Source organism: Artemia sp. Qi Xiang Cuo, chromosome 10, assembly GCF_049724085.1.
Source record: "Artemia sp. Qi Xiang Cuo chromosome 10, ASM4972408v1, whole genome shotgun sequence".
NCBI classification, from domain to species: domain Eukaryota; kingdom Metazoa; phylum Arthropoda; class Branchiopoda; order Anostraca; family Artemiidae; genus Artemia; species Artemia sp. Qi Xiang Cuo.
The window spans coordinates 69216190-69239000 of NC_142803.1; the positions used below are offsets into that span (position 1 = coordinate 69216190).

Here is a 22811-nt window from a genome sequence, read left to right on the forward strand (position 1 = left end):
ACTTACATTGAATATGAAGATCAAACTTGAAATGAACAAAATCAGTAAACACAAGTGTTTTGACATTACTTCCTCCTCTCACGGTAAAAGTCTAAAATTTACTACGTCAATGGTGCTTTACTTAAGACCAATATTACGACAAATATTGTGTTTTGTGATTAATATTGAAAACAAACGTTAAAAATATAGTATAATTTTGAACTGATGAGCTTTCAGCAATCGATATCATTATACATCAAATATTCAGTTAATTTTAGTTCTTTCTAAAGTTGTTCAAGACGAATATAGTTTCACTACAAACAAAAGTTTGAATACTGCCTCCTTCCTTAACTGTAAATAAAAACCAAAAGTCTACTGCGTCATTGGCGCTTCCCTGAAAACGAATTGTATTACAAATATTTTCTTTTGTACTTAATATTGAAAATAAACAGTAAAATTTTGAACTGATCAGCTTTCAACTGATATTTCTAAAATTGTTCAAGACCCCTAAAATTGTCCCCTTCCTTAACTGTAAAAACCTAAAGACTACTCTGTCATTGGCGCTTCACTGAAAACGAATTATATTCCAAATATTTTCTTTTCCAGTTCTTACAGCATTAAAAATGAAAATAAAATTACAGTGCAATAAAATTTAGAACTGATGGATCTTTAAACAATTAATATATTATATATCAAATATTCAATTTGATTTTGTTTATACTTTCCAAGACTGTTCAAGACACATATAGTTTTCAGTAAACGGCCAATGACGCAGTAGGTTTTAGACTTTCACAGTGACAGAACGAGGCAATGCCCAAACTCTTGTTTGTAGCAATATTTGTTAGTTTCAAGCGTAATTTGCATGTTCACTTTCAGTTTTACTCGTTTTAATATTTATTTATTAATTTACATTTATATCTATTGTATGTTTGTTTGCATTGATTGTTTGTTTAATTTCTGTTAGTTTTGAGTTTCATGTATACTTCGATAGCAAAATATTTTGTTTCGTTTTAAGCTTGATTTTATATTTAATCTAAGCATTAATCGCTTTAAGATCTATGTATTCATTTATATTATTAACTAGTGTATGTTTTTTGCTATGATTGTTTATTTAATTTCTGTTCGTTTTGGGTTTCATTTATTCTTTAATAATAATTTCTGGTCGTTTTTTGTTTTAATTTTAACAGGTATTTGTATCTGCTGAGCCTAAGTTTAAAATGGCCTTTACTTTTCTTTGAAAAACTTATTTTTCGGAAAGTTTTTTTTAATTAATAGCCTTCGAAAGACATCAAATGACGTTTTCACTTTCATCCTAGCTAAATTATAGCGCCACCTAGACATTTTCAGGGGAGTCTTGGATAGAAAGAGAAGCTACATGAGGTGTAACATATATCCTGAAATGGTATCTTAAATACCATCTAGCATTTGGTCACCATCAACTACATTTTCTGACAAATCAGAATAGTCACTTTCAGAACTTAATGAGCTCATATTTATTCACTAGGTAGATTTCACTAATATAGGAATCAGCAGATTTTGTAGATTTGAATTTTCACAAATGAAAAGCATTGTCAGATTCAATGGAGTTCTTTTCCGTTTCACGGGTTTTCCATTTTTTTCGCTGGCAACATTGTTCATACAAATATTCGCAGACGTTCTAACTTAATATTGCTTATAGCAACTAAAAGAAAATTCGCAGTAAACACGGGTTTCCAGGTATAAATAGTCCTAGGATAGATCTATAAGGCTAAATATTTTTTTCACTTTGGGGTCACTGGTACTTTAAGATACGCTCTTTTGATAATCTAAATGCGCATAGTGTCTTTTGTTAATTGGAATTTGCCACAAATATTCTCTAAAAAATTTTACCTTCATAGACTTAGACTTAATAATGCGAGAATCATGGCAGTTCCACTGGTTGTAGAAGTAGTTGTAATGTTAGTTTTGTACACTTACTGACTGAAACAGGTGTAGTCATTGTAATAGTAGCGTTACCAGGATGAACATCTTTCAAGATTTTCATATAAATATTGATTTCATTATAACCCTGAAGTTTCATATTGCCTTGATAAGTTGTTACAAAAGTATGTTTGATGTGCACTTTCGATCTCATTTTGACGCTTTTTTCATCTTAATACTCTAAGCCTTATAAGTTTATGCAATTGAAGTATTAGTTGGAGTAGCTTAGCATAGCAGCAGTAGTAGTATTTGTAAAAGTAGCAGTGGTAATAGTGTTTGTAATGGCATTCATGCATTACCGTTTCATCAATGTATGTTCCCCTTTAAGTTATGTCCGAAAGTTCCAAATTAATACCCAAATTAACCCTTGAGAAAATCAATTTTGACAATCTACATGTATAGTGTTTTGATTTATTTTAGATTCCCCCTCAATATTCTGTCCAATTTTCACCTTCATACCCTTAGCCTATATTGTACTTGTATCATAGTAGTTGTGGTAGAAGTCAGAACAGTACTAGCAGTAAAAGTGTATTATTATTCATAGTATTAACAGTAGTAGCAGCAGTATTAATAGTAGTAGTAGCAGGTACATTTTGCTTTTTAGTAAACTGGATTTTCCACTCATGCTACCCCTGATGTTTCCTTTTGATATGATAAGCCGTTCCAAAATATTGCTGATACTCTCGTATTAGCAATCTACATGCCCACAATATGCTTTAATTTAGTTCAACCTTCCCCTAAACGTTCCGTCAGATATTTATTTCAAGATTTTCAGCCTCAGTAAAACCTGCTACAAAAGTAGTAGTTTTGTTGATAGTAGTGGTGGTGGTAATGGTAGTAGTGTGCAAAGTGTTGCAAATGTACAAATATTGGTCAGTTAATTTTATCCCTTATCATTTCCTGTAAGTTCCAAGTTAATATACTCAGTCATTCCTGAGCTACGCCCTCTTTGAAAACGCATTTACACATAACATGTTTTGATTTAGTTCAACACTTCCCTCAACATTCCTTAAAAGACTCGCCTTAATGCCTTTCATATTAGTCAAACATGCATGCCCTTTCTCAGTAATATATAATATATGTAAACAATGATCAAATCGCCTAACTTACAGCCCTCACTCTGAGGCCGGAGGGGGGGGTGGCCTCGCCCTAGAGCAAAATTACTTAATCTTTCAACAATGATGAACAAAAATAGATGTCTCAAAACTTTATTTGGATGTTTGTATTGGGAAATGATGGACGTGGGGGAGGGGGGTTAGTTGTTCTCAAATCACTTTTGAGTCTTAAAAAGAGCACTATAAATTTCAGCTTCAAATCAAATGAACCCCATCTGAAGTTTATGCGACAAACCGTTCCATAAAAACCTTATATGCTCCCAAGGCATAACTTACAACTCTTTCCCCACGGATCTGGGGGCTTGTGTCAGCCCTGGTGGCATTGTTATGTGTTCTTTAGACTATTTTGTTTTAAAATTGATATTTCACAATTTCAATCAGATGTGTTTCGTGAAAAGAGGGATAGTTAGGATGGGGGCTAGTTGACCTTCATAACATTTGACTCTTAAACTAAAACTGCCAAGTTTCAACCAAATGAGCCACCTCTAAAGTTTATGCAACCACCCCTTCAAGAAAAAGATGCCCTATATTACTTTTAACTCTTAAAAAGGGATTAGAACTTCTGAATTTTAACCAAATGAGACTCCTCTAAAGTTTATACATCCATTCCTTCCATATAAAGCTTAAATGCCCCGGACATAACTTAAAACCCATAACCCTATGCTCCGGGGTTTTGTTTCATCCCAAAAGCCTGGTTGTATGATCTTTGGACTATTTTGAATGAAATGGCTTTCTCAAAATTTTAGTTGGATTGATTTTGGGGAAATACTACTTTTGTGTGTGTGTGGGGGGGGGGGTAGCTGCATGGGCGTAGGCAGCATCTTGTGTAGGGGGGGGGGGTAGCCGCTTCTGTGATGGAGGGGGAGGGATCTTACTAATACTTCCCGAGGTCCTTTGAATATAGGTCTTTAGAAACTAGTCATTCTATATTTCACTAAAACTCGGCCTTTAACATTTTCCATGTTCTACTTTTCCTGCAACAGTATAACATAAGAGACCCACTATCCTACTTCCAATTTCCAAAAAACATAAACACCACAAAAGCGATTTGACACAAATCACATTATGGCTAGATAACAGCTTCTTCTAGGAATTCAACTCAAAAGTTTACAGTTGGGCAAAATTAAATATTAATATTGGTATAGGGGAGACTGGCCCACGTCTAGCCAAAGCAAACAGTTTCAATACAAAAACCTATGGGGCTTCTGGTGGATTATAAACGCTCTGACAGATTGCAGTGTATTTTTAAAAAAAAAAGCCCTGCCTTAATTAATACTTTTACCAAAAATTTCAGATTGGATCAGGTTTTATGGTGATTAACTCTGGAATTTTGTTCAATTTTGTCTGAAAGCCTACGCCTAATTACGAATACTAGAAAACTCACATTGTATTCTCCTATTAAAAACTCACATTGTATTCTCCTATTATTTGCCTGTTTTTGTAAGCTTCCGAGACGTGCCATCTTCACCAATTTGCTGTTAGTATTTTTTCATCCTGTGGGATATTGAACTCCCATGTTCGGCCACAATACCCAGGGTAAATTCGGCTTGCCGTACCAAGGTGTCCAAAAGTGGGCTATGCTTGTAAAAGCAGTGTAAATAGCATATTTAAAGGTTGAAGGCAAGCTTAATACCCAAAACTGTGTTATTTCTGGCGTTGTTTAATCCTGTCAGAACAGTAGGTGAACTGAAGTTCTTTTTTTTTTTCTGTTAAATTTCATTCAAAATAAAATGATTAAAAGAAAACAGAAGAGAAAAGAAAGAAAGGTGGCTGTGATCCAGAAGAAAATAAAAGAGCAGTTTTTTCTGTCTTATTCTACAAGAAGTCAGTTGGATTCTCTGGAAGTACCATGGGTGTCCCTAGAGGAACGCTGCAAGACTATATAAAAAAAAAAATTGAGAAGCTGAATATCCCTCTAAAAAGTCTGGACCTGAATTTCCTTACATCCTGTTATAACCCATGATTAATATTTACAGAGGAACAAGCAAAGAGACTAAAAACGTACTTGAAAACGATAGCTGATATGCTTTCGACTGTATTCCCCTAGAAGTGTGTAAATTTGCATACACTTATGCCATTATTAAGAGCATAAAAGTACCGGATAACGGAACTGCAAAGGCAGCGGAGACAGTGGAGGAACTACAGGTAAAGATTGGTACCGTGGATTTATGGATTGCCTTAAAACTCTATCAGTAAGAACACCAATAAGTACAAGCTTATGACGGACAACTGCTTTCAACTGTCACAGTGTAGGAGCTTTCTTTAACAACCTGGATTGAGGCCCATATAAACACATGTTCAGACCACAAGACATTGGAAGTTTTGACGAATCAGGTCTGAAAAAATCCACAAGCCTAGTAAAATCATTGCACAGCGAGGGCAGAAGTAAGTAGGGAACATCACGTCAGCAGAAAGAGGTCAGTTGACCACGATTTGTGCTGGTGTTAATGTGTTGGGAACACAGTCCCTCCTTTACTTATTTCCCCACAAAAACAGTGTTCGGAAATTTTACTCAGGGGACCTTTACCAGGAACCATCATGATCAGCTCAGAAAATACTTCTGGCTGGATGACTGCCTCTCATTCTTTGCTTTGCTTGCAGCATTTTATCAAACAAGTAGCAACTGAAGAACTTAAGGTCCTCTTTTGGAAGAAGACTGGAGCAAGAGACTTTGTGCTAACTGACGAGATGAATAGTGTCTTAAAGACAGAAGTTGAAATAAAACTGCCACCACTGAAAGGTAGAACACCAAGATTAGCGGAGCAGCTTAATTTTGTGTTGATCAATCAATGTATAATTAGAAATTAATACTCTTCATTTTTTTTAAACCTTAATTAAATTCATTTTGTAGTTTTTTATGCTGACCATATTCTTTCTTAATTTTGTAGCCGAAAAACAAGCTTTAACGTTCCCCTGGTCACTTTTCTTTTTCTTTTGTCCGGCGGCCAAACGTATGGCAGAGACGAATGAACCAGTGCCGGGATGGCCCAGGTTTGGCACTCTTGACCACTTGGATAGAGAGGTATCCAGGTGGAAAAATGGCGGAGTATTTCTAATTGTCTTTTTCAAGGATGGTATTGAATGAGTTACTTTTGCTTTGACATGCTCAGCAACTTCTTATCGCTTGAATCAATTCATGGAGAATTCAATAAGTCAAAATCATCCGATCGTGGGCCAGTCTCCTATCTATATATCGGACTGAAACTCAATATTGAAGATTGAAACGTAAATGTTGATATCGCAAACCATACTTGGAAATTTCTGTTTATTTCCAGCTTTTAACCATCTATCAGGTAACATCCAACAAAAAAATTCCAACATACGAAAAGTTCTCGCCAATATCTATCGTAAATTTGAAGTTCTAGGGGGGGGCAGCTGTCCCCCTGCCCCCCCCCCTCTCTACACCCATGGGTAGCTGCCCTTCGATCGCTTTAACTCTTAAAAAGGGCACTAGAACTTCTGATTACTAATCCAATAATCCCCTTTCGAAGCTTATACTACCACTCTTTCTATAAAAACTTATATGGCTCCCAGGGCGTAACATATAATTTTCACCCTGAGGGCTGTGGGGGTGTCATCCTAAAAGACATAATTTCTGGACTGCGGATTTTCAACTACGCGGAATAAAATAAGCATCCCAAAATTTTTACTGTATATGTTTAAATATCAGCTATGGAGATTGCCAGCAAGTTAGCACTGAAAACATAAGTCTCACGTTTTGTGTGAAATATATTTAAGGACTAAATAGTTTTTGCTTTTTTGTCAATGTTTCGCTTCTCACATTAAAAAAAAAAATTATTTTTATTTTTATTGGCTTATTTTTTTGAAAATTGTTCTGTAATTTTTCGGATTTTTGTAATTGTGACTTTTTTAGAATGACTACTAAGAAAATTAGAGCGTGAATTTAATGTAGGGTGTAATAGAAAGGGAGAAATATTATTGATTATTACTCGAAAGGCAGTTATAAATTGCAGACACATACCTGGAAGACAGAATTTTTATTTGAATTGTTTAAATATGCAGAATTTCAGACTGTTGAGGGGGGAGCGTAAGTGCTGTTTGTTTTTCTCCAGAGCTAAATAACAAAACAGAGTCTACATGTACTATTAAGCTGTGCTTAAGACCTGCTCGTCATCAAATATCACTATTAAGGTCGTTTTGACATCTATCACAAGAATTTTCTACTGAAATCAATAGTCTGAAATTTTGTCTCTCGAAGGAGTGTCCCAAAAACGAAAACATTATTAGCATGGATTAAAAGAAAAATGGAGTAAAAATACCTTCGTCAACAAAAAGCTGAAATTTCTATTTAGCACAAACATAAGTTTTTTCAAAAATCAATATAAAAAGGGGACAGTTGAGAATTTTCTTACATATGTCCATCCTCAGAACTGCACTTTAATTACTACTGCTTACGATTTTATTGCTTCAATGCCCTTTAGACACTGGTAATTTTGCCGCGAATATATTCTTCTGAGTAAACATTATAAAAGAGAATTTTGATTTGTTAGATTCAAAAAGTTTCTATATATCGAATTTACAAGACTTTCCAGTAAAATTTGCCAATAAAAGTATTTCAAAAAGTAAAATAGGAATAGAATAGATTTATTTATTTGTTAAAACCCTTCTAACCATCAAGGATAAATTTGTTGTTTTTTGTTATTATTCTTTTTTCTATAGACGCAGCATTTGTGTAATGTTTTTTTTTTCATTTAGTGTTGCTTTAATTTCGGTTTATTCGATTTCTTCGTTAATTTAATGATTTTTTTTTATAGGGTCAATCCGTTCTAACCTGGGCTGTTCTGACCGCATTACTCTACCGCAACTGTCAGGCCCAAAACCGATTGTTATGGTGAGACAACGGACAAAGAGGGCTATAGAAGAATTAACAGTAGGCATCTGGCGTTGTGATTCCTGTGGAAAAGCAGATAAATCCTTTTTGATGTTAGATCTTCACATAGACACTGGGTGTGAAGAACTGTCACAGATAGAATGTGATGTCTGTCCAGCTGTAGTTCATGATTACAAAGATTTCGTTGCACAAAATCTGGAGCACCAAATGGGGGAAAGAAGAAGGTGTCCTATATGTTTACGAGATTTTATTGGTGATATGAGACAACATCTTTTTTTACAAGGACACTTTTCACAAAATGTATTTGAACTAAACATGCAAGGGAATATATCGCTAGTTTCTCCACAGGATCCGTCTACAAGCGTCTCCTTAAATTTGTTTGAATCTAAAACTGAAGCCAAAGACTTAAATAATCAGAAAACATTTTTGAATAGTGGCTTGTTTAGTGAAAAGCAGAGAAAATTTAAAAAACATTAAGTAATACAGACTGGAAAAAAACTTCATAAATGTGGGGTGTGCCAGAAGAGTTTTTCTAGCTCAGACTCTTTGAATAGGCACCAAAGAGTACATACAGGTGAAAGATCATATAAATGTGACATATGTCAGAAGAGTTTTTCTCTATCAACCCATTTTTATACGCACCAAAGAGTACATACATGTGAGATACCATATAACTGTGATATATGTCAGAATAGTTTTTCTGAATCAAGCTCTTTGTATATACATCTAAGAGTGAATACAGGTGAGAGACCATATAAATGTGACATATGTCAGAAGAGTTTTTTTAAAACAACACAATTTAAAATACGCCAACGAGTACATACAGGTGAGATACAATTTAAGTGTGATACGTGTCTGAATAGATGTTCCGTGTCAGTAACTTTGAAAACGCATAGAAGAGAGACTATAAGGGAAATACAATCAAAATGTGACGTTTTTCCTAAGAGATTTTCTAGATCACCCCATATGAATATACACGATAGATTGCCTACAGGTGAGAGACAGTTGAAGTGTGATACATGTCAAAAAAGTTTTTCTGGATCAAGCTCATTGAAAACGAACCAACGAGTGCATACAGGTGAAAGACCATATAAGTGCAAAATATGTCAGAAGAGTTTGTCCGAATCAAATACTTTGAAAAGGCACCAACGAGTGCATACAGGTGAGAAAACATATAAGTGTGATATATGTCACAAGAGTTTTTCCCAATCAGGCTCTTTGAAAACGCACCAAAGAGTACATACCCGTGAGAGACCATATAAATGTTAAATATGACAGAAGAGTTATTCTTCCTCAGTCTCTTTGAAGACGCACCAAAGAGTACATACAAGTGAGAGACCATATAAATGTGACACATGTCAGAAGAGTTTTTCTACAACTACCCAATTGAAAATACACCAAAGGGTACATACAGGTGAAAGACCATATAAATGTGAGATATGTCAGAAGAGTTTTTCTGAATCATGCTCTTTGAAAACTAACCAAAGAGTGCATACAGGTGAGAGACCATATAGATGTGACATATGTCAGAAGAGTTTTTCTAAACCAACCCATTTGAAAACACACGAAAGAGTACATACAGCTTAAAGACCATATAAATGTGACACATGTCAGAAAGTTTTTTCTGGATCAAGCCCTTTGAAAACACACCAAAGAGTACATACAAGTGAGAGACCATATAAGTGCAAAATATGTCAGAAGATTTAGCTAGAATCATCTACTTTGAAAATGCACCAAAGAGTTCTTACTGGTGAGAGACCTTATGTATGAGATCTATTTAGGAAGACTTTTTCTCAGTCAGCCTCTATGAAAAAGCACCAAAAAGTGCCTATAGGTGACAGACCAATATACATGTGGTGACTTTCAGATGCTTTATTGAAAAGAGAATTTTCTTTATACATCAGATAGTTCAGACTTTTGCCATATAGCGTTACCAAAACCGTTTAGAAATGAAGTATTTTGGAGTATTCCATTTGAATGATCATTAAACAACTCATTCTACGAAAAGAGCGAGTCTTTATCAAACAGTTCGTGATAACAAACTGTAAGTAAGGATCGATTAGGCTTAATAGTAACCAAAATTCTTACAAACGGAATCATCTTATTATGCCAATTCCAAATATATGATTCATTAAGTTTCGTTCTACCAATCAAAATTTAAGAGCCAAAGAAAAATTTGCCCGATTTTTTAAATAGGGGGAAAACACACCCTAAAAGTCAAGAAATCTTGAAAGAAACACACCATCAAGAATCTGTGTACCTGTGAACCCTATTATAGAAGTTTTAAGCTCTTATATACAAAAATCTGTTATTTTGTTATTCTGGGCGGAAGACAGATCATGGTTGCGTTGTAATTTGTTTTTTTCTTAGGATTTATTTTTTTGTCTTAACGGTCCCCTAAATTAAAGAGATTATAAACTAAAATCTTACAAATTAAAATATTATTTTTGATTTTTCAGTCTGTATCGTCTTCAAGAAATTTGACGGGGAGGGGCAATTTTTTATGAGGAGGGAACCTGACGGGTTGCGGTGTACTTTATTTTGGATAAAATTTTCACGGAAGTGAAATTCAGGAGATTAGAAACTAAAATCTTACAAATTAAAGTTTTCTTTTTGATTTTTCAGGCTGCATCGTCTTCAAGAAATTTGACGGGGAGGGGCAATTTTTTATGAGGACAAGTTGCGGTGTACTTTATGTTGGATGAAATTTCACGGAAGTTTTTCTTGCAGTGAGGAGGGGATATATTTCATGGAGGACGACCTGTATTATTTGAAAACGAACAAAATTAAATTTTTAAAAACAAGTTTTTTTCTATTGAATTTAAGGAGCAACATTAAAATTAAAAACAAAGATAAATTATTCTTTACATGAAGGGCTGCCCCCTCCTCAATACCTTGCTCTTTACGCTAATGTTTGACTGTTTGTCCCAATCTTTCAAGAACAGTCTCAAAAAAACAGGCACCATTTGACTAGAATATGAAAATCTCTTAAAGCTGCTAACAGCTTTAGATAACTCTATCAGACAACTCATTCTAAGAAAAGAGTGAGTCTTTAGAAACAAAAAACAAAAAGCTTACTGGATATTTTGGTTACATGCACAGTGACCGTCATTTGAGAAATATTGCGGATCAGTAGAAGGATATATCCTTATTTGCACTTTTACTGATCGTCATGGAAAGGTAATGTGGTCTTCGAAATTACCTAATATGCAAAATAGTTTGAATGAATTTAAGTATTCAGATCAAAGCCATTTTGAGGCTAAATTCCAGTTGCGAAATTTTCACCGATCTGCTTGTGGCTCTTTAGTTTTCGCACTTACTCATGAACACTCAAATGAAAAAATTCCTCGTTTTGCACCCTTTAACATCCCATCTTCTGATCTGTTTGAAATATTCTCATCCCCCCAGTATAGCATTAGCTAGTTTGCATGTAATAGACCGTTTTTGTGTTTGCATGAGAATGTATTTTAGATTATTTATTACTAGAATATTTCGTGATGCATCTACGAATTGAAATTTCACTTGTTGTATTTATTGTTCATTAAAGTCATACTGCACTGATTTTCGTAATTTTAAGTGTTTTCTTATTTAGTTAAATTGTAATTATTTTTTGATAAATCAGTTTTTGGTAAAAGATCATTTTAAAAATCGTTTATGAGTCTTCTAGCTCCTTTAAAATAAGTCCATTTTTTTCAGAAAAATGTCAAGAGCACTGCAAATTCATCTCTTGCTTATTTCTTGCTAGTCGCTTGCCTTTGTAGAGCCTGGAGTTGGGAACTGAACCGTTTAATTCTTCTGAATCCGATAGTTTATTCACCGGTTTTACATTATTTATTGCTAGAATATATCGTGCTACATCCAGGCATTGAAACTTTATGTATCTTTTGTTGTATTTTTTGTTCATTTAAGTCATATGGCCCTGAGTTGCGGAAGTTCCAGTATTTTCTTATATATTTAAATTGTGATTATTTTTTTTGCTAAAAGATCATTGTGAATATCGATTATGATTATTCTAGCTGCTTCAAATAAGTCCAATTTTGTGGAATGACTGTTGCAGAAGAATGGCAAAAGTACTTCTTGCAATTACCACTGTCTCTTAACTGCCTGTGTTTGGGAACTGAATCGTTGAATTCTTCTGAATCCGATAGTTTATTTGTGTTTCATAAAAAAAAACTTCCAAGACAGAATAAGGATATAGGAATCTTTATATCAAAAATCTCGTGGCAACAAACTGTAAGTAAGGATTGACCGGGCTCAATAGTAAACCAATCTCTGAAAAACGGAATTTTGACACTAATAGTTGCATTAAAAGAATAAAATTTTCATGTTAATTTAAAAATACATATGTTTCATCATGTTTTGCTCAGTATATTAAAAGCTACGTACCTTGGAAAATTTGGCGTATTTTCGAAAAAAAGGGGGAAAACCCTCTAAAAGTTATAGAACCTTAATGAAAATCACACCATCAGATTTAGAGTATTAGAGAACTCTACTATAGAGTTTTCAAGCTACTATCCGCAAAAATGTGGAATTTTGTATTTTTTGCCTGAAGAAAGATCAGGAATGCATGTTTATTTGTTTTTTTTTCCCAGGGATGATCGTATCATCCCAGAGGTCCTAGAATATCGTGGAAGGGCTCATTGGAACGGAAATTAAAAGTTCTAGTGTCTTCTTTAATTGACCAAAAAAATGGAGGACCACTAGGCCCCCTCCCATTCTTATTTTTTTCCCAAAGTCGCCCAATACAAATTTTTAAATGGCCATTTTGTTCAGCATGGTCAAACATAGGATAACTATGTCTTTTAGGATGACTGAATCCACCAAAGTCCCCGGGTATAGGGCTGAAAGTTTTGAACTTTACCTACTGTTAATATATATTATTGGTTATTGGGAAGTATACAGACGTTTTCAAGGGGGATTTTTTTCTGGTAGTGGGGAGAGGGTCGGGGGTTATGGGGAAGGATCTTTCCTCCCACAAAAAGGGCTCATTCGATTGGAAATTTGAATGGCTAGTGTCCGTTTTAATAGTCGAAAGTGATTGGAAGGCAACTAACACCCCTCCCATGCCCACCATTTCCCCAAACCTCTCCAATAAAAATTTCGAGATAGCCAATTTGTTCAACATAGTTGAAAGTTCTGGAAATTTTATCTTTGAGCAGGACACTCCCCCCACAGTTTTCAGGGCAAGGGTTATAAGTTATGCCCTGGGGGCATATATAGTTCCTTTGGAAGGTTTGGTCGTATAATCTTATCAGAGGGCAAATCTGATCTGACATTGAAATTTATAGTTAATTTTTTAAGTTTAAAAATATATCGGGGGGTAACCAGCTTGGCCCCCCCCCCGCCCCCTACGACCTTTTTCCCCCATTGCATCGCATAAAAATTTTGAGATATTTATTTTATTAAAAATAGTTCACATATAATGTAACAAAAACATCGGTGTCGACAAAACCCCCCAGGGCCCGGAGGTCGACGTGGTAAGTTAATCCCTTGGGGCATATCTGGTTCTTATGGAAAGGATGCTCGTATAAGCATCAAATAGGCTCTTTTATCTGGAAATTGAAATCTCTAGTTCACTTTTTAAGAGTCGAAAGAAATTGAAGGCACCTAGCCCCCCCCCCATCCACGCCCTTTTTCCTGAAACCTTTCTGATAACAACTTTGAGATAGTCATTTTTTTTTTAAGTTCAAGACCATATAACGAAAGTTCCGGTGTCGAAACAGGGCCCGAGGGCAGGCGTTGTAAGTTATGTCCTGGGGGAATATATAGTTCTTACGGAAGGCATGCTCGCAAAAACTTCAGAGAGGGCTCATTTGATTGGAAATTGAAAGTTCTAGTTCGGCTTCTGAGAGTCAAAAGAGATTGGAGGGCAACTAGCTCCCCCCCCAGCGCCTTTTCCCCGAATGCATCCGATAAACATTTTGAGATAGCCATTAATTTAAAAATTGTTCAAAAGTCAGATAACAAAAACTCAGGTGTTGACACAACCCTCCAGGGCCTGGGGGCAGGCGTTGTAAGTTATGTCCTTGGGCATATATGGTTCATATGAAAGGGATGCTCGTACAAACTTCAGAGGGCTCATTTGGTTGGAAATTGAAAATTCGAGTTCACTTTTTAATAGTTAAAAGAGATCCGAAGGTAACTAGCCCCCCACGCCTCCTTTTTCCAAATCCATATTATGAAAATTTTGAGATATACCATTAGTTAAAAAAAAATAGTTCAATGGTCGGATAATAAAAACAGGTGTCAGTACAACCCCCCAAGACCCGGGGGCAGGCGGTCTAAGTTATGCCCTAGAGGTATGTATGGTTCTTTTGAAAGTGATGCCCGTATAAACTTCATAGAGGGCTTATTTGATTGGAAATCGAAAGTTCTAGTTTACTTTTCAAGAGTCAAGAGCTTTAAGGGCAACTAGCCCCCCCCCCACGCCGTTTTCCCCAAAACCCTCCGCTACAAATTTTGAGATAACCATTTTTTTAAAAATTGTTCAAAAATTAGATAACAAAAACTCCGGTGTCAACGCAACCCCCCAGGGCCCCGGAAGGAGGCGTTGTCAGTTTTGTCCTAGGACCGCGTATGGTTCTTATGATAGGGATGCCCGTATAAAGTTCAGAAAGGGTTCATATGATTGGAAATTGAAAGTTCTTGTTGTGTTTCTAAGAGTCAAAATATATCAAAGGGCAACTAGCTCCCCACACACACCCTTTTTCCCCAGGGCTATGCTATAAAATTTTTAAAGATAGCTATTTCATTAAAAATAGTTCAAAGTTTAGATAAGAAAAACTTTTGTGTTGACGTAATATTCTGGGGGCATATATGGTTTTTATGAAAGGGATGTTCGTAGGAACTTCGGAGAGGGTTCATTTGAATAGAAATTGAAAGTTCTCGTTCACTTTTTAAGATTCAAAAGAAATTGGAGAGCAACGAGCCCCCCCCCCCCCACCTCTTAAATGCACCAGATAAAAATGTTGAGATAGACATTTTGTTAAAACTAGTTCAAAGTTCAGATAAAAGAGACTACGGTGTCGACATAGACCCCCAGGGTCTTGGGGTAGGCGTTGTAAGTTATGCCTTGGGGGCATATATGGTTGTTACGGAAGCGATGCTCGTATAAAGTTCATTGAGGGCTCATTTGATTGGAAATTGAAAGTTGTAATTCACTTTTTGAGAGTAAAAAGTAATTGGAGGGTAGCTAGCCTCCCCCGCACTGCATTTATTTTTTTTCCAGAGGCACTTCATGTAGAAGGAGTATAAACTTAAGGGGACTCATTCGATTGGAAATCGAGAGTTCTAGTACCCTTTTTAAGAGTCAAAGGTGATCCGAGGGTAACTAGGCCCCTTCCCCAAGCCGTTTTTCCACAAATATATCTGATAGAAAATCTGAGCTAGCCATTGCATCAGATAAAATATTTGAGATAGTGAAACTTTGTAAATCTTTAAACGAGTGAAACTTAAATTGAATTTCAAATTAAGCTTGAATCAAACAAAATTGACTGGAAACAAAAGTTTGGGCATTGCATCCTTCTGTCCCTGTAAATTTCTTAAACCTTCTGCGTCATCGGTGGTTTACTGAAAACCAATTTTATTAGAAATAATTTTTTTTCTACTTAATATTGAGAATAAACATTAAAATTATAAAAAAAAAATTTGAACTGATCAGCTTTCGGCAATTAATATCATTATACATCAAATATTAAGTTTGATTTATTAGTTCTTTCTCAGTGGCTCAAGACGAATATAATTTTACTACAATCAAGAGTTTAGGTACTGCCTCTTTTCTTAATTAAATAAAAACCAACAGCCTACTGATTCATTGGCACTTCACTGAAAACGAATTTGCACATTCAAGGGGTGAGGGTGGGTAAGTTTGAATTTCTGATAGCAGTGACTATTATATTCGTAAAGAGCATCGAGCAAAAAAGGCATCGAGTGGTATGTTCACTTCATTTGTAAGTCAATAATATGAACTGCCAAAAATTTACCGCCCCCCTCCCCTAAAGACTTTAATAAGGTAAAGTTTAATAAGACTTTAATAAAGCATACATTTATCATTTAATAATTTAAACAAGGTGTGCCTAGAAATCCTAGAAAATTTTTCGCTTGTTGGGGCCCCTTGCCCCAAGGTTCCACTACATTCATACCTGAAAAGGGTGATAGAAGATTCGATTGTTGGGAACGGCAGCCCCACCTTTGTTTGCAGTGATTTCTGTTTGGTTGGTTGGATCCGAGGGTAACGGTGATCCGAGTGTTGAGGGTAACTAGCCCCCCCCCACGCCCATCATTCCCCCAAACACATCCAATCTAAATTTTTAGATAGTCATTTTGTTCAGCGTAGTTGATTTCCAGACAGAAAATATGTTTTTGAGGAGAAATTTTGCACTTTACTGAAAACAATATAAATGTTATTACTTTTATAACTTTAATAAATCAAATAATTTTAACATTTTGATTACAAAATATCAGTATATCTATATTAAACTGACAATGCACATTCATTTGTACTTTTTCAGTAAAGTGCAAATTTTGTTCTGGCCCTGGAAATGCATAGGGGTTTTGCGCCCAACTTATGTTAATTACTGCTCAATTTGAGTTTGACTCGGTTATTTATTTTAATTTCTGTTCGTTTTGGGTTTCATTTATTTGTCGATGCTGATTTGTGGTAGTTTCGAGCTTGGTAGATTATTTAATTTTATTTTTGCTCATTTTTTGTTTAATAGAGTTATTCACTTTTCTTTGAAAAATTTATTTTGTGGAAATTTTTTTTAAATTAATTTCATAAAGACTAGATACATTAGATCAACCTCGCCATTGAATCTCGTCCCTGACAAAGCAAGTGAATACCTTCAAGCTTAAGATGTGTACTTGGGTATGACAGCTCACGAACTGCTTCAAACGTTGCTGTCAATGCAAGAGCAAAAGCAAATGAACATGAAGTGAAAATCATCTATGAATGGGCTCGTAAATTATTTGTAGAGACGGTGAAGACAATTAAGCAGCGATTCTTGTTTGAGGACGAACTGTTTATGCTATTTTAGATCCTTGACCCTACAAAAGCTTTGGAAATAGGTGCTGCAACCGATTCTACAGAGATATATTGTACTGTTGAGGGATGGAAGAAAGATAGTAGAGGAATGGTGGGGTTTACTGCTTTTTGATCTTCCAAATGTGACATGTGTCTGTGATTTTTAACGTCACCTGGCTTGAATTTAAACACCAAATGGTGCTTAGAGGTTCTCTAACATAATCAGGATTGTTAAGTGTGTTCAAGACCTTGTGATTTTCGAACTGTTGTAGAGCGTTTCTTGTCAACATTGCAAGATGTTAAAACAGATCATAGAAACTGATTTAAAATTGTAACCCTTACCTCAATTAAGCTGGCCAAGTCTGGAATAAAAAAAAGACATATGTCCCATGATTTAAAGTTCGATCGCCCCCCCCCCCTCTTAAAAAGACTCAAAGTGTGAAAGCCAGCGCGATGGCTGAAAATGTGTGTTAAGTGTATCTAAAAAAAAGTGCAGATAAAAAAGGAAAAAATGATGAAAGTTTGTTTTTCATTTGAGGAAAAAGAGAATTTTATATGATTTTTTTAAAATATATGAAGTGAAAAAGAATAAAAGTGAGATTGAATAAGATGCAGATTTTTTTTTGGGGGGGGAATGGTAAATATTCACATGTTACCATTGAGGGAGGAGGAGCTATTGGACGGAAAGTGTAAAAGTTTGTCTTGTGAAAATAAAAAGGTTTCTGTGACAGAATATTGTCAGATTTGTCGGTTAGAGTCGGATATTTGTTGGATTTGAGATCAGTTATAAACAAGTGTGGTGTCAGACAAAATATTGGATTTTCTTTTGTATGGTGTCGGAATTTTCAGAATTTTTAAACTGACCAATCGGAAGGAGACAGTGGAAGCACAAGCACTGCGCTCTCAACAGTTCACGGAAGAACCTAAATTTGATGATCCCTCATTTTTTTTAAATGGTAATTTAAAAAAAATTACCCGATGATATGCTCATTCAAGCAAAAAAAGATCTTGCTTTACTTTTAACAAAGCTGAACATTGATGGACAGTCATATGAAAAATAAATCAACAACACAACACATATCAATATTCCAGTGGAACATAAGATCACTCACAGAAAATAAGCTAAATGAACTAATATCTTTTATGAATAATAATTCCATTAATATTGCTTGCCTCCAGGACTCCATTAAACTCATTTAACCCAAAATCAACAAATTAAGTCTCTGGGATATGCTTTCCTGAGAAAGGATAGATTGTCAGAGAGAAAAGGAGGTGGTGTAGCTCTAGTAGTTAATAACAATATAAAATTCTGTGGCATCAATCTTCCAGATTTTGCTAATGATGTTGATGCAATTGGTATCAGTGTTTGGCTGAATAGCATAAAAACCTACATAATAAGCTTTTATAACCCTAATGGCCAAACTATAGATGCCATAGATTTCTTTAATTATATAAATAATTCTAATATGTTAAAAATATCATTATTTGTGGAGATTTCAATGCCCACAGCCTTTTGTGGCGGAATAAACCAGCAAATAAAGCTGGTAAATTGATTGAGTATATGACTTCAAACAATAATGAATTAGCTGTTGATACCCCTCCAAACCTGAATACTTATTTCAACCCCAAAAGTGGCAGATTCTCCACAATCGACCTACAAATTGTGTCATTAAATATTTTGAATAAAATTTATATAAATAAAATTGATAGTCCATGTACTGACCACTTTGCTATAGTGTGCTCCCTAAATGAAGCTGCTGAAACTCTATCACATACCTCCAAATATATCAACACTAAAGCAAATTGGTCTATGTTCCAAAATAAGCTAAATGATGAAATCACAAGTTTCACCCTAAATTCATTCATTTCAAACACAAACGTTGACACACATGCTGAAGTACTGACATCTTTACTAATAAATACAGCTAATCATGCTATCCCCAGGACAACACCTAAGAAAACATTCCCTAAACACATTCCTAAAGCATGGTGGACAAATGAGTGCCTAAATAAATGGAGAATAATAAAGGCAGCTAGGACAGAATTCATAAAAAAAACCATCACATTCTACATATTTAAAAAATTACAAGCAGAATCTAATCTAAAAAGGACTATAATAGATGCTAAATATAATTACTGGAATAATTTTGCAAATAATCTCTCCAGAGAAACACATGAGCCAATTATACATAAAGTGATAAGCCGCATCTCTGGGAAAAAGATTTCCCCCAACCCACTCCTGTATGAGCTTATACATAATCATACCCATTATGACAATGATAATGAAAAAGCTAAGCTATTTGCAACTCTTTTTGTTAATAAGCTAACATCAAATAATCGAAGCAAAATGTCTCCAATTCCTATGAACCCAAGTTACCAACCACGCCCAGGATCCGAGTATATAAGTAGTTCATTTTCAATCCAGGAAATGAATAATGCAATACATCATATTAGGACCAAAACTAGCCACAGCTATGACAATATACACCCTACATGGATAAAGAATCTCACCCCTTCATTCCAACAAGAACTGCTGAATTGTTATAATCACGCTTGGGCATCTTCTTTGTTCCCCAATATATGGAAATGTTCGTCCCTCCTACCAATCCTGAATAAAAATAAACCCAATGAGAACCCTGAGTCCTATAGGCCCATAATGATTAATCCTGTGATGGGGAAAATAACGGAGAAAATGATCTATCACAGACTCCTCTGGTTTGTTGAAAAAAACAATATGATCCCTCACACTCAAACTGGATTCAGGAAACACCATTCATCAACAGATGCTTTCATTTTGCTATTATTTGAAAAAAAACTACGTTTTCTAAAGAGTTAAAGAGGCTGAGTTACAAGGTCGAACCTTAAAACGTACAGGGATTAGGAGGCACCCCCCACTTTAGGAGGCACCCCACTTTGGAGGCACCCACCCAAACCCCCACTTTTGCAGCCTTTAAATAAAAAAAAAGTTTTTTAAACTGAAAGTAAGGAGCGACATTAAATCTTAAAACGAACAGAAATTATTCCGTATATGAAAGAGGCTGTGCCCTCCTCAACGCCTCGCTCTTTACGCTAAAGTTTTTATTGTTTAAAAAAAGAGTTGTGAGAAAGTCAAACTTTAGCGTAAAGAGCGAGGCGTTGAGGAGGGCACAGCCTCTTTCATATACGGAATAATTTCTGTTCGTTTTAAGATTTAATGTCGCTCCTTACTTTCAGTTTAAAAAACTTTTTTTTTATTTAAAGGCTGCGAAAGCGGGGGTTTGGGGGCGGCAGCCCCCCAACTGTGCCTCCTAATCCCTGTACGTTTTAAGGTTCGACCTTGTAACTCAGCCTCTTTAACTCTTTAGAAAACGTAGTTTTTTTTCAAATAATTTCTGCACGTTTTTGTACAGTTTATTACTTACTATTGCTAGACTAACTGTTAGAGGATTGTGTATTATTCTTTTCTTTCTCGAGAGGGTGTTTTAAGGGTCGACCTTGTAACTCAGCCTTTTTAACTCTTTAGAAAACATAATTTTTTTCAAATAATTTAAAAAAGAAACTGAGTTTTTTTTAATTTAAATTCAGTATATAAAAAATTTGATCTAACGGTGAATCGAACTCAGGTTTTCAGCCTGACAAACATGAATCTCACCGCTACACTAAAGAGACATAATTGAAGTTGTTTTTTAGTAACTTGATTAATCTTTTTGACGCAAGCAAAACTTGATATTTGGTTTTTAGGAAACAGAGAAGGAGTGATTAGATTGAGCTGAAATTTCGAGGATAAGCTCCCAGGCCCCAGGAAAGCATATCCTCTAAATTTCCGCCCGATCAGATGACGTTAAAGGGGGGTTGTGGTGGGAAAAATTAACATGGGCTAATATAGGAAAACAAGGTTTTTCGTAACTGTAAATTCGGGGGATAATTTTTTCGGTCTGAAAATATCAAAAGGCCCTAACAGGTCAAATTCTGCTTCGAATGAGTCTTCATTCACCCCGATCCGTGGCCAACTGTGGCCTGTAGGCGTGGCTAAGAAAAAAAAGAAATGATGAATTTTAAGTGGCTATATTTGGTTTTTTGAAAACAGGAAAGGAGTGATCGGATTGAGCTGAAATTTAGAGGATAAGCTCCCAGACCCTAGGAAAGCATAACCTCTAAATTTCAGCCCAATCGGACAACGTTAAAGGGGGCTGTGGTGGGAGGGTCCAAACTTCCGGCCCAGTTTACCCCATGAAGATAAAGTCGGAGGAGGATGAAATTTTGCAAGTTTCTTAGTTTGAGCTTGGGCTACAAAATGCGATTACCGCCGTCTCTCTGCGACCTCTAGGACCTGAAATCGCTTAACATTGTGGTGGGTCGCCTCTTTATAGAGGCACAAGTGTGCCTCCTTGAACAAATGCAATAAATGAATCATTCTCAAAAAATAATGTCCTAGTTGCATCTTTCCTAGATTTTGAAGGGGCATATGACAATGTGAACCACCAAATCCTTTTAAACAAACTTGCAAACCTTGGACTACCCCCCAAGCTAGTATTCTTTATAAAATCCTTCATAGAGGTGCGAAATTTCCATGTTTCTGTTGGTTCTGCCTCTTCACCCCAAAAGACAACAGCCAAAGGCCTACCTCAGGGAGCAGTCCTCAGTTGCCTCCTGTTTGCCCTATATCTCTGGGACATGAACCTACCCCACACAAGTGTACAATATGCTGACGATCTGGTGATATGGTTATCTGGCAACACCTTTGAGATAGCACTGTCAAATCTGCAAAAGTCACTTCCAATTTGAAAAATTCTCTCAACATTCAGATTTACCCAATTGCACCTACCAAGTCAAAAATAATCCAATTTCACCGGAAGCGAAACCATGTTAATGCGAAACTAACTCTAAATAAAACAACTATTCCAGAAGATAATCATATTAATTACGTAGGTCTCATGCTTGACCAAAAACTTAATTTCCACCTCCACATTTCAAACCCAATAAAAAAATGCTATAGAAAAACAAATATACTACAAAGACTTCTTTCCACACCCTGGGGCTGCAAGGAGAAAACCTTACTCCAGTTTTACAAATCACATATAAGACCCCATATTGACTATGGGCTCATCGTCTATGGTGCATGTGCAAAGACCCAGATGCAGAAAATTGTAACAACACAAAATTATATAATACTTCTCATATTTGGTCTTAGGAAACCCACAAGCACCAAGTTTCTGCTTATGGAGAGTGGATTAACAACAATAAGGGAGATACGTAGCTTTCTCTTGACAAAACATCTTACAAAAATTGAATCAAATAGCTCACACACCCTACATAATTGGTTAAGAAATCCAGCCATGTATAGAGGCATTGCAGATGAGTATGCCAACATTCAGAAGAAGTTCCCTGTACCAGCAAAGTCTATTGCACCTACTTTCCCCCAATCCCCACCATGAAATTGGTCAATTCCCATAATAAATACTGATTTCTCAAAGTGGAATAAAGATCTAACCCCCATTGCTTTTGTCCAGAAAAAATTTGTCGAGCTGAACACAATTACTTATAAAAACTACTTCTTCATGTTTGTTGATTGGTCAAAAATTAATGAGAAGGTAGCAAGTAGTGTATTCTATGCTCAACTGAAAATTGCAGCGGGCGAGAGATTATATAATAATGTATCTATAATGTCTGCTGGTTTAAATAACATGATCATGGCATTAGAACACCTTAAAGAAAACCAACGTTTGATTGCAAATTCAAATAATATTATAGTATATTCCGACTCTTTATCAAGCCTTGAGCAGTTGAGCTGCTGGCCTTAGCTCCTCAGGACATTGACACTTATCATTGTCTCAGTATTATAGATAAACTTGCTTCAAGTGGCATAAGAACTTATTTTCAGTATATTCCTAGCCACTCTGGCATA

The 22811-nt window shown here is 35.6% G+C and overlaps 1 pseudogene across 1 annotated transcript in view; it reads left to right on the plus strand.

Moving 5' to 3' along the window:
* LOC148948097 (uncharacterized) overlaps positions 1 to 22811 on the plus strand; it is a 129065-nt pseudogene that overhangs the window by 76888 nt on the left and 29366 nt on the right. The window contains exons 4-6 of the transcript XR_016142375.1: positions 7829 to 8261; positions 8409 to 8563; positions 8984 to 9403. The product of XR_016142375.1 is annotated as an uncharacterized LOC148948097 (transcript). The remainder of the gene's footprint in view (positions 1 to 7828; positions 8262 to 8408; positions 8564 to 8983; positions 9404 to 22811) is intronic.